Source organism: Tachypleus tridentatus, chromosome 2 (genome assembly GCF_004210375.1).
Source record: "Tachypleus tridentatus isolate NWPU-2018 chromosome 2, ASM421037v1, whole genome shotgun sequence".
Classification (NCBI taxonomy): Eukaryota; Metazoa; Arthropoda; class Merostomata; order Xiphosura; family Limulidae; genus Tachypleus; species Tachypleus tridentatus.
The window spans coordinates 68,459,165-68,471,659 of NC_134826.1; positions in this window are offsets into that span (position 1 = coordinate 68,459,165).

Consider the following 12,495-nt stretch of genomic DNA (forward strand, 5'->3'; position numbering starts at 1 on the left):
GCCCTCTGTTAAAACTATTCAAACATTTTAAAATTATTATTTCGTATATTAAATACGAATATTACATTCGAAAATATAATTTATATTTAAAAAATAAAACATTGAATATTTGACTGTTTTTATTATAAGATGGTAACAGTTGATAAGAGTAATATATATTTCTCTACAAGTGGGTTTTCTCGACATCACTGAGTTGATAAGAGTGATTTTATGAGAATTTTTAGGATCCGTTTGTTCATCTTTCTTGTTTATTGGCTAGTTATTATAAATTTAAAATATGGAAATTACACAATCTAGATGTTTAATGTACATCTGGCATTTGATTATTCTGGTCCTGAAACGCGTAACACTGTAACAAGACTGAAATACAGATATCTTTTTAAGCTATATTTTCAATGCTGTACTTTAGTATTTGTTAGTTTGGAACAGTAATGACGTAATAAGGAAGAAGCTTCATCTAACAACTAGAGATGGTATATTATATCTACGTACGAGATGAAGAAAGAAGAAGGATATATACTAAAAGCAGGTGAGCGTAAAGTTCAAGCAAGATGGAAGTTCGAAGACACGCTTACTGTAAGATATATTTCTCTATGAAATAAACTTCAAATACGTACTCGTCTTCAACGTTAATTACATATAATGATGTGTAGAGATATATCTCATAGATTTAAAATATATGACTATGAAATTTCTGTGTGCTACATGGCAACTGCTATACAAAAAGTTGAGTTTTCAGCTACTGTACCATCAAGAAGTGAAACACTCATACCAGGAGTTATTAGAAATAAATCTTCAACTATTGATTCAAATATTGTTGAACTAAACATTGTAGCATGTCCTAACGGATTGATGATTGGTTTTATTTATTTTGAATTTCTCGCAAAGTTACATGAGGGCTGTCTGCGTAAGCAGTCTCTAGTTTAGAAGCAAAAGACTAGAGGGAAGGAAGTTAGTTATTACCATCCACCGCCAACTCTTAGGCTATTTTTTTGCCAACGTATAGTTGGATTGACCGATTGTCACATTACAAACTTCTCACGGCTGAAAGGGTGAACATGTTTGGTGGGACGAGGATTCAAACTCGCGACCTACCTGACCATGCTGTGCTCTTGATGATTGGAAAGCCACGTATGACTTTGAGGAATATATATGTCTTACATGACTTTATCTGGGATAAACTTTTAATTAGCTTTTTAAAATGAAAAGCAAATATCCCCGATCCACTGATGCTTAAAGGATCCACAAGGACAGACATTTCAATTGAAAAATCATCCATTGTGATCATTTTTGGAAGCACATCAATGAGAAAATAGAGAACTAAGAAATTTTAGGGCAACAATTTGTTTATAGAACAACCTAAGGATATCTTTAATAATTCCAAGTATATCTAAATTATATTAGAAAGTTTTAGTTTGTGGTCTAGGCTCGGCATAGTCAGGTGGTTTAGGCACTCGACTGGTAATTCAAAGGTTAAGGGCTCGAATCCCCGTCGAACCAAACATGCTCGTCCTTTCAGCCGTAGGGGCGTTGTAATGTTACGGTAAATCCCAGTAGTCCAAGAGTTGGCGGTGGACGGTAATGATTAGTTGCCTTCCCTCTAGCCTTACACTGCTAAGTTAGGAACGGCTAGCGCAGATAGCCATCGTGTAGCTTTGCGTGAAATTCAAAAACAAAGAAAGAAACTCGCGGTGTAAAATTTAGTATTTCAAATAGACTAGGGTCTGAATTTTATTTTTACAATTTAGAAAGTCTAAGGAATTATTGTCTAACTTTGGATAGTCAATGTTTAGTATTAGAACTAAGATTAGAAGTATAGCTTTAATTTATTTTAATAATTAGAAATGTGAATGTCGAGGATTTTAAAACTGAAGTTCAGATGAATTAACAGTTTTGAAGAATCGAATTATAAAGATAGTATATTATTTATAAATGTGACAAATGAAATAATCTACTAATCATAAACAAAAATGGATATTTAGGAAAAGTTGAAGACATTTCAAACATTTCAACTAAGTTCGTGAAGTTATCTTACTAAATGAGGTCAATTTACAAAGGTACCAATTTAAACTAAGAAAGGACAATATTGTAAATGAAAAACAATAAGTTGAACATTGGGTTGTCAGGAAGTCACCCACGAATTGTTTTTTTTATGGTCGTCTTACTAATACAAAAAGAAGAATGCTTATAGTAGCGTATAGTTTCAAGAAGTATAATATATATTCATGTTTTGTCTGGATTATTTGGTTGAGGTTTTGAATACTTTCAACAAACGTTGAAAGACAACTTTGGATTTTCGACTACAATGTAAGAAATAAAATTTGATAGCAGTGTTCATCAAAAGACGCTGTACAGTTAAGTGATTTGATAATCGACAGTAACTCTGACTGTTTAATCATTTTAAACTTGGACTTTTTCGAAGTTGATAAACTTCATCACACAGCAATCTTATCTTCTCCTTAATAGCATTATTTATTACCTAATTGTTGGTGACGCTTTGAGCTCTAGACTAGTGCCCTCTTTGTCCAGTATTTTAAAATAAAGACTGTCCGGAAACCGTTAATTAAATAATTTTATCACCGCAGGCACGATATATTTACTATCTTCAGAAACCTTAATCAAGTTGCTCAGTTTCTTGAACAGAAAACATAACAGTATAAAATTCACCGTTGAATCTCAACAATATCGTAAACTCGCATTTCTTGACATTTTGATTTTTAGTCTTAATGGCCACTTTCAAAGTGAAATATACCTTACCTTATTTATTGGCTTGTATTCTATTTTTATAAGTTCTACACCAAATGTTTTTAAAGAAAACCTGGTTACAACTGTCTTATCTAACAAAGAATTCTTACGTAAGTGTTGTTTCTTAAGTACGTTAGTAATAAAGTATTTTGTAACTGTTTCAATAAACGAAATTTTAAAAAATCATCCATATTCAAGTTTTGAAATATCCTAGTGTTATTGGATTGTCATAAATGAGTGAATATTCTTTTATTTTAATGAGTTAAGAAATGTACCTTATAAGGTTTGTCTTCAGATGTAGTTTCACAAATTTAAAGACATTGAAAGTTTCTTACCATTTGAAGACCGTTGCAAGGCCTAAATTGCAAACCAAATAATAATAACAATTTCATTTGGACCTCGTTTGTTCTTCCTTGCATGTCATGGTTTTTTCACTTTTAAATTTGTAAATTAAATTTACAAATAAGTCGTAGCCATTAATTTGTACCATGCTTAGCCCTCTTATTAGCAAATGCATTGCAAGTATCAAAAATGGGTTTTTGAAACCCATATTTCTAATGAAAACTTACAAATTTAAGACGCCATATGAAAAGCTGTTGACCAGAACTAAGTTGGGTCAATTTAGGTATTTTTTTATTATTACAGTTATTAGAAATCTTCATCAGATCGTAAACATTTCCAATAAGATAACAGTGTGCCTTTTTCATTTCCCCAACTTTGCCCCCCATTCCAATAGTAGCTTGTCCTCTGCTATGTTTATAGCATACAGAACTAAGGATTTTGCGCATCTTTATGAAAGAATATTTGCAACGTTGCCTATTTATTTTTCTATGATGCTTATTATGAAAAATAAATAGATAGAGGACGCTGTATTTAAAGTTTGTTTGTTTTGGAATTTCGCACAAAGCTACTCGAGGGCTATCTGTGCTAGCCGTCCCTAATTTAGCAGTGTAAGACTGGAGGGAAGGCAGCTAGTCATCACCACCCACCGCCAACTCTTGGGCTACTCTTTTACCAACAAATAGTGGGATTGACCGTCACATTAAAACGATCCCACGGCTGAAAGGGCAAGCATGTTTGGAGCGACCGGGATTTGAACTCGCGACCCTCAGATTACGAGTTGCACGCCTTAACGCGCTTGGCCGTGCCGGGCCTCTGTATTTAAAAGAAGCACTTGTTTCTTTACGGTATTTTGTGTATATGTATATATATATATGTGCACATACACATACATATATATCATTTAATTTACGTTTGATTTATAAATAACATGTCGAAATAAATTAGTGAAATGGTCCAGAAATAACATGGACAAATTGAGTACTCATATCAAATTTGAAAAACTTTATTCAATTTACATTTTTTTGACTCATATAAAAATCTATAAAGGAAAAATATAAATTGATGCTTAATTTGAAAAACAAAAACAAAACACAAAAAGTTTTTCGTCTATCATAAATCCGAAACCAAAACCGAATATTATTAGTAATAAACTGTCACAGACATTTGCAAACAAAGCACATTTTACTACGTGCTCTTAAATAAAAGGTTTTAAGTTACTATACCTTATTATATATCACTACACTATTTTTAAAATATTAGCATTGTTATTCAATTTGTAACTGTGGCCTGGCATGGCCAAGCGTGTTAAGGCGTGCGACTCGTAATCCCCGTCGCGCCAAACATGCTCGCCCTTTCAGCCGTGGGGGCGTTATAATGTGACGGTCAATCCCACTATTCGTTGGTAAAAGAGTAGCCCAAGAGTTGGCGGTGGGTGGTGATGACTAGCTGCCTTCCCTCTAGTCTTACACTGTTAAATGAGGGACGGCTAGCACAGATAGCCCTCGAGTAGCTTTGTGCGAAATTCAAAAACAAAACAAACAATTTGTAACCTAACGAACTATTAACAGATGACGATATAAGATATAAACAATTAATAATCGTAATGAAATGCATATTTCGTCTTTGTAAACTACCAACTTATTCATATATCTACTATATGTTTATGAGCAAACTTTCAAGATGTAAAGAAATATATTAAAAAGTTAATCCCACATGCTAGATGAAATTGCTATGTGGTATAAATGTTTTACGGAAAGTAAAAAAACAACAACGTATATTATTTTTCTAAGAAAAAATACACAATTTAAAAACACACAGTTATTTCTGTTGTAAGAGAGAAACAAATGAATTAAAATATGAAACTCTATAGAGATCTAAAGAAAACACGGGAAACAGTTACAAAACATCAATAAAAAGTACATATCTTATTTCTAATATTCTTCTACGGAATTAAAAAGAAGAGTTAATAAATCACATTTGAACCCATTACAAAAAATCACACAAATAACATACGCAAAACACGGTAGGTACAGAATCATTTATTTTGTTCTATCGTAAAATATTCACAACACACCTGCAAGGCTTAACTTTTATGTAATATACAGATTACGATATCTCTTTTGTAAAAATATTTTCTGTATTACATGCCTGATGTTTCGTATCATAACTAAAGTTCAAGAATACTGACAGAATTGGTTGAAACTTTATCACCTGAAAGCATTATCACTTCACTTATTTTTATGTCTTAATTTTTACGATTTAGTACTACTGCATATAGAATGTCCTATGTATTTCTATAGGTGTCGTAGTAAAAGTTGTTAGTAGTTATTTTGATAATTATGATAAGAACATAGGTAAGACGACATCTGTAGGAAGGATTGCGCTTTATGTATAATATATGCATCTATTTATTTATTAACGCTTCGTTTAATTAACGCATTTTAATTGTTACAGTAAAATGAATGCTTAAAAATACCTTTTAAAACAGACCCACCAGTCAGTTGTATGTGACCAAACATAGTCTGTTGGCAAAAGTTTTAATGATTGGTTGTGGTATAACTAATCAAAAGACAGTGTCTTACCTTTAACTTTTGAAATTTATTTTATTCAATGATGCACAGGTGTCACGCCAGCTAATGCTGGTAAGTTGAATTTGTATTGAAATATTAAACTAAAACACTGTCTACGCCATTGTTACACCTAGTTCTCGAAGGAGACATTACTCAGTCACATTTCTTTGATATCCTTTTCGGGTTCTAAGTTTCACGTGCTCATTTCGAAAAAAAAAAGAAAATATTGAACATTTCTATAATTATAAATCTATGTTAGGCTGGTGTTTAGTTATATATGTACCTATAGATCCATGTTTATCTAGTGTTTATTTATACGTGTACACACAAACCCATGTCAAGCTGGTGTTTATTTATATGTGAACATATAGATCTATGCTAGGCTAGTGTTTATTTATATATGTACCTATAGATACATGCTAGGCTAGTGTTTATTTATATACATATAGACCCATGTTAGGGTAGTGTGTATTTATATACGTACATAAAACCAAACAAAAACTAAAAATGTGAGTGTAAGTTTAAGGAAGATAAGGGTAAATCCACAAACAAACATTCTATTATTTATTATCATGGAATATTCTTTAACATTCTGACAGCAATATCAGTTTGTTTGATCATAACATCTTCTATGTAACTGTAGCAACAAACCATTCCGTTTGATCATAACATCTTCTATGTAACTGTAGCAACAAACCACACCGTTTGATCATAACATCTTCTATGTAACTGTAGCAACAAACCACACCGTTTGATCATAACATCTAATTAACTGTAGCAAGAAACTGCACCGTTTGATCATAACATTTAAGTAACTGTAGCAAGAAACTGTACCGTTTCATCATAACATCTAAGTAACTGTAGCAAGAAACTGGACCGTTTGATCATAACATCTAAGTAACTATAGCAAGAAACTGTACCGTTTCATTATAACATCTATGTAGCTGTAGAAACAAACCATATCGTTTGATCATAACATCTATGTAGCTGTAGCTACAGGCCATACCGTTTAATCATAACATCTATGTAGTTGTAGCAACAAACCATACCGTTTGATTATAACATCTTCTATGTAACTGCAGAAACAGACCATACAATTTGATTATAACATCTTTTATGTAACTGTAGAAACAAACCATTCCGTTTGATTATAACATCTTCTATGTAACTGTAGAAACAGACCATACAATTTGATTATAACATCTTTTATGTAACTGTAGAAACAAACCATTCCGTTTGATCATAACATCTTCTATGTAACTGTAGAAACAAACCACACCGTTTGATCATAACATCTATGTAGCTGTAGCAACAAGCCATACCATTTGATCATAACATCTTCTATGTAACTGTAGAAACAAACCACACCGTTTGACCATAACATCTTCTATGTAACTGTAGAAACAAACCACACCGTTTGATCATAACATCTATGTAACTGTATCAACAAACCGTACCTGTCCCAATCTTTAGTTCCTGTTGGACAAGTCCCTCTATTTATTTGTTGTTGGTGAAGTCCTACTTTTTGTTCCAGTTGGTGAAGTCCCAACATTCAGTTTCTGTTTGGATAAGTATCACTCTTTTGTTCCTGTTGGTCAAGTCAGGTTCATTTGTACCCGTTAGTCAAGTCAGGTTCTTTTGTTCCTGTTGGTCAAGTCAGATTCTTTTGTTCCTGTTGGTCAAGTCAGATTCTTTTGTTCTTGTTGGTCAAGTCAGGTTCTTTTGTACCTGTTAGTCAAGTCAGGTTCTTTTGTTCCTGTTGGTCAAGTCAGGTTCTTTTGTTCCTGTTGGTGAAGTCAACTGTTTAGTTCCTGTTACTGTTTTTCGTAAAAGTTGTTATTGTCAGTCTAAGCCTAATTAGGTTGTTTTTTTATCAATACTTTAATGTTTCTGTAATGGCAACTATAATACTGTTTAGTTCCTGTTATTGTTATATGTAAAAGTTATTCTTCCATTGATTATTGTCTATCTAAGCCTAATTAGGTTGTTTTTTGTCAACACCTTACTGTTACTGTAGTAGCAACTATAATAGTAGTTTTGAACATCGGTTCTTAAATTAGATCTTGAACAGTCTCTACTCTACGTTTTACAAATATGTGGGGCGATATACAAGTAATTGGCAGAATAGGACCCGAAAGTAGACCACGAAGCTTTCGAGCTTGGCTTGTTCAAGTGTTTTCGTTTTTAGAAGTTGCGGTTATTGAGGGAACACTCACGTATACCTAGATAAGGTTTGTAGATAAGTTGTCACTTAGTAACAATTCAACCCAGACCCTGTATACAGTTAATCCACTCCTTATGGAGGCGTTTATAGGGACTCCACCCATTCCTCTTGAAATCGCCCTACTAGTTTGTGGGATATGTGGGAAAATACATATTTTCCAAATTTCACAGCATATGATTTTTATAAAAAGTGCGGTAAAGGAAGGAGAATGATTTGAGAAGAAGGAGATGATAATTTTGATAAGAGAATAACAAAGTGATGAAAAGTAAATAAAATGTATAACATTCTAACTATTCTAGGGATATAACACAACATATAATATAACAATATAACAACATATCGCTAACCTCTCTCTAAAACATTTCATATCACCAAATGTTTGAGAAGCTTGTAGAATGAAGATCCAAAGACAGATCAAAGTGACTCCTGGTGGTTAAATTGTACGTGAGTGAGCTTATTTATAACGTTAAAAGTAGATTTCGATACCTGTGCATTTCAGTTTTCAATTTTAATCACCAGGTGTTAAGTCTATACATATGTAATAATAAAGGTTTTATTATTTCTATTGAGGTCCAGAGCTATTACGTGAATATTTACTCTTAAACTTTTGTTTTTTCGCAAAGGTTGAAAGCGACTTTATTAGATTACATTTCGAAAATATGTGACACAGCTGAAGAGCTACTTAGAAATGTATTTTTAAAAGAATTTATTGTGCAGTTTTCGTCACCAAATACTTCCACAATATTGTGGAAATAACTCTAAAGTCAGGTAACATCGTTTTAAGTTTACCCAGTTCGGCAATCCAGAACCACAGACATGAAACTGGACATCCGAAAACATACTTAGAATTTATCATTTTATGTAATGACAATTCCGACCTTGAACTCTTAATCAAATAAAGTCTGTCCATTAATCAACTTTTTTTAATATCACACAGTCCTCCTACGTCATTAATTTGTTTTAAAGCAACTTTTACTAAAAAATGAATCTCTATAAGTTCTGTTTTTTTTATGTTCATCTAACTATTTCGCAGAGTGTGGATGGATGTTCACCAAACTTGGTATCAAGGTTCATTAGGTCCATGGAGAGATACATACAAATTTACAGTTTTGCGGTTTTTATGGACGTTATTTTGCGTTTTTTTTTTAACAACTACTTATTGATGGATTTTCGTGAAGTTTGGCATGAAGGTTTGTTGGGTCCATGTGTAGATATATGCCATAAGGGTTATACTGATCGTTTGAGAAGGAAAATGGTAGGTCACAGACATATTACCCGAGGGTTAAGCTGTAGGAGTTATACTGATTGTCTGAGAGAGAAGATGGATAGGTCACAGACACATTACCTGAGGGTTAAGCTGTAGGAGTTATACTGATTGTCTGAGAGGGAAAATGGATAGATCACAGACACATTACCTGAGGGTTAAGCTGTAGGAATTATACTGATTGTTTGAGAGGGAAGATGGATGGGTAACACACACATTACGTGAGGGTAAAGCTGTAGGGTAAAATTGTAGGGTTAGGGAATTTTCAGGTTGTTTACTTTAGATATACAAATGTGATAATATGATATAAATATTCGAAATATCTTAGTGAACAAATATGTTATGGGTTACTAAAGATATAGTTTGTAGCGAGTTTAGCCTCATCTGTTAATAATAAAATCATTAATACAAAGCTTTTGAAGTCTAACTAACTAGAATATTTTCTAGAGCTACCTTGTAAACCAAATAATGTTTAAATAAAATTCAGGTTTTGCTCGAAAAAAGATACTCCATGACACAATATTACTTTCAATAAAATATATTTTATTTTAATATTCGTTGGAGTATTCATTCCCTGGACAGATGTTATGTAAATTTATAATTAATGAGAGGTTAGCCTAGGGCATGAAAAGCTGCCTCCCTCATATGTAATCGTAAAAAATGCAAAAACACAAAATAGGAAACCGCAAATTTGCATGTATCTTCCCATGGACCCACCAAACCTTCATGTCAAATTTGATGAAGATCCACCAATAGGGGTGAAGTAGTGGTAAAAAACAACAACCCATAAATACCGCAAAACTGTAAATGTATATGTATCCCTTTATGGACCTAATAAACATCCATACCAGTTTTGTTAAAGATCCATCCATACCCTGCAAATTAGTTATATGGACATAGAACAAGCAGAACTATTATATTTGTATAGATAAGTAGTTACATGGACATATAAGAAAAAAAACAGAACTATTATATGTATATAGATGAGGTTTGGCTGTTGTAAAGCGCAACGCTACATAATGGGCTGTATGTACTCTATCCACAGCGAGAGTCGAATCACTATTTTTAATTTTACAAACCCCCAGGTTTACTGACCAGTCGCAAGAGGGGTACAATTGTTGGTTATCAAGCTCACAGATTTAGTCACAAAATGATTATACCATTTTGGAGTTGAATATATTTAAAATTGCAAATATTTACAATATTTATTACACCGTGAGAAACTTTCACCAAAGCTTCCGGAATTTGGGATTTTGTATCTATCAACTAACTGGTTTCGATCACTTTGTTTCTGGAAATATTGGTTCGCCATGGCTAGGTGGGTTAAGGCGTTCGACTCGTAATCCACGTCGCACCAAACATGCTCGCCCTTTCAGCCGTGGGGCGTTATACTGTGTGGTTAATTCTATTAATCATTGGTTAAAAGAGTAGTCCAAGAGTTGGCGGAGGATGATGATGACTAGCTGCCCACCCTTTAGTCTTACACTGGTTAATTATGGACGGCTAGAGTGGACAGTCTTCGTGTGGCTTTGCGTAAAATTCAATAAACAAACTGTTGGATGGGGGTAACATGTAGTTATTAGGAAAAAAGTATATATCTTTCATTTTATGATTTGTAGCTGTTTTTAATGGTCTTTTTAAAGCCCTAATTGTTATCAGTGTGTTTTATTTATTAATTGGTGTTGGACTCGATTACTTACTTTATCGCTTCATAAATAGAGCGCCACGTGACTAAAGAATTTATTTTCAGAGCAAACAACCGTTTGTAGTGTTAGACTTGGTTGCTTCGTAAATAGACCGTGCACGAGATAAGAATGAAAACTAAAGTATATATATATACATATAACATGCACGAGAGTAAAATGGAAGCTAAAGTGTGTGTGTATATAAAGTTGATTCTTCTATTACCCTTTTAATATATTTATTTTATTAAATGTGTTACTCAGTTTAGAAGTACAAGTGCATAAACTTGAGCACACTTAACTGTCACTGTACACAAAACAAGAAACTGAAACTGATACTAGATGGAGCTGGTGTTGTTTAATTTTATTCACAATCCAAAACAAACATCGATAGAATAAATAATGAATAATTAACAGGTTGATTCTAAAGAAGGGCTTGGTGAAAAAAAATGTCTCACATCGAAATCTAAAAGCTTTTAAACTTTGAATGCACGTGGCATAAATTGTTGCATGTTAGTTTGTGACGTCACCAATGACGCATTAAAATCAATGCACGTTCTCGTTTAACAGGCGCTCATATCAATATTGTTAGTTAATTTTTTTGTTATATTTCAAATCATCTAATAATCCGTGTTTAATGTATTGAGTAGATAGATAATAGAGGTCTTTATTCGGAGAATGTGTTCTCGCTTTTACATTCCACAATAAATACTGGTTTGTTTTAATACTAGCATGGAGGATAAAATACAAGAGTTCCCAGAGGACTAACGAACGAAATCATCAGATTTTAGGTTCAGTATGGAGAGCTCCCTTGCCACGTGTAGCATTAGCTCATCCCAACAGTGAAACGGTGTAGCCCAGAAACTGTGTCCGTTTTGTCTCTCAGTCCTCAGGGAGGTAATGAAAACCTTATTAGGACTGTGTCCTTTTGGTAACTTCATTCATCCGGGAATTTCAATAACTAAGTCTGATTATTTTTCTTAAAACCGTCGGTTCGACTATATGTTTGTTTATGTTAGATATTCACGGAAGGCTACACAAGAACTACCTGTTTTACCAGTTCATAATTCTGAATAGATAGACCAGAGAAAAGGAAGCTAATCGATAGCATCCACCGTCAATTCTTGAGATGCTCTTGCCCGAAACAGTGATGGTATTTGATTGTCACCCTTATGATGCACACACGGCAACTAGAAAGTTAAGACAAGTTTGCTTGTTTCTTTTTCTTTTGGTTGGAAGAAAGATGCAGATGCTGAACTCTCAGAATTAGCATTCTCGTCAGTAGGCCACGCTCAGCTCTTCATTTGTGATAGTCAGTTATGAACCCGTAATAATATCTCATAAAGTTTGGTGGTAAGTTATCAACCCGTAATAATGTATCATGAAGTTTGGTGGTAGGTTATCAACCTGTAATCATGTAACATGAAGTTTGTTGATGGTAAGTTATCAACCTGTAATCATGTAACATGAAGTTTGTTGATGGTAAGTTATCAATCTGTAATCATGTAACATGAAGTTTGTTGATGGTAAGTTATCAACCTGTAATCATGTAACATGAAGTTTGTTGATGGTAAGTTATCAATCTGTAATCATGTAACTTGAAGTTTGGTGATGGTAAGTTATCAATCTGTAATCATGTAACTTGAAGTTTGGTGATGGTAAGTTATC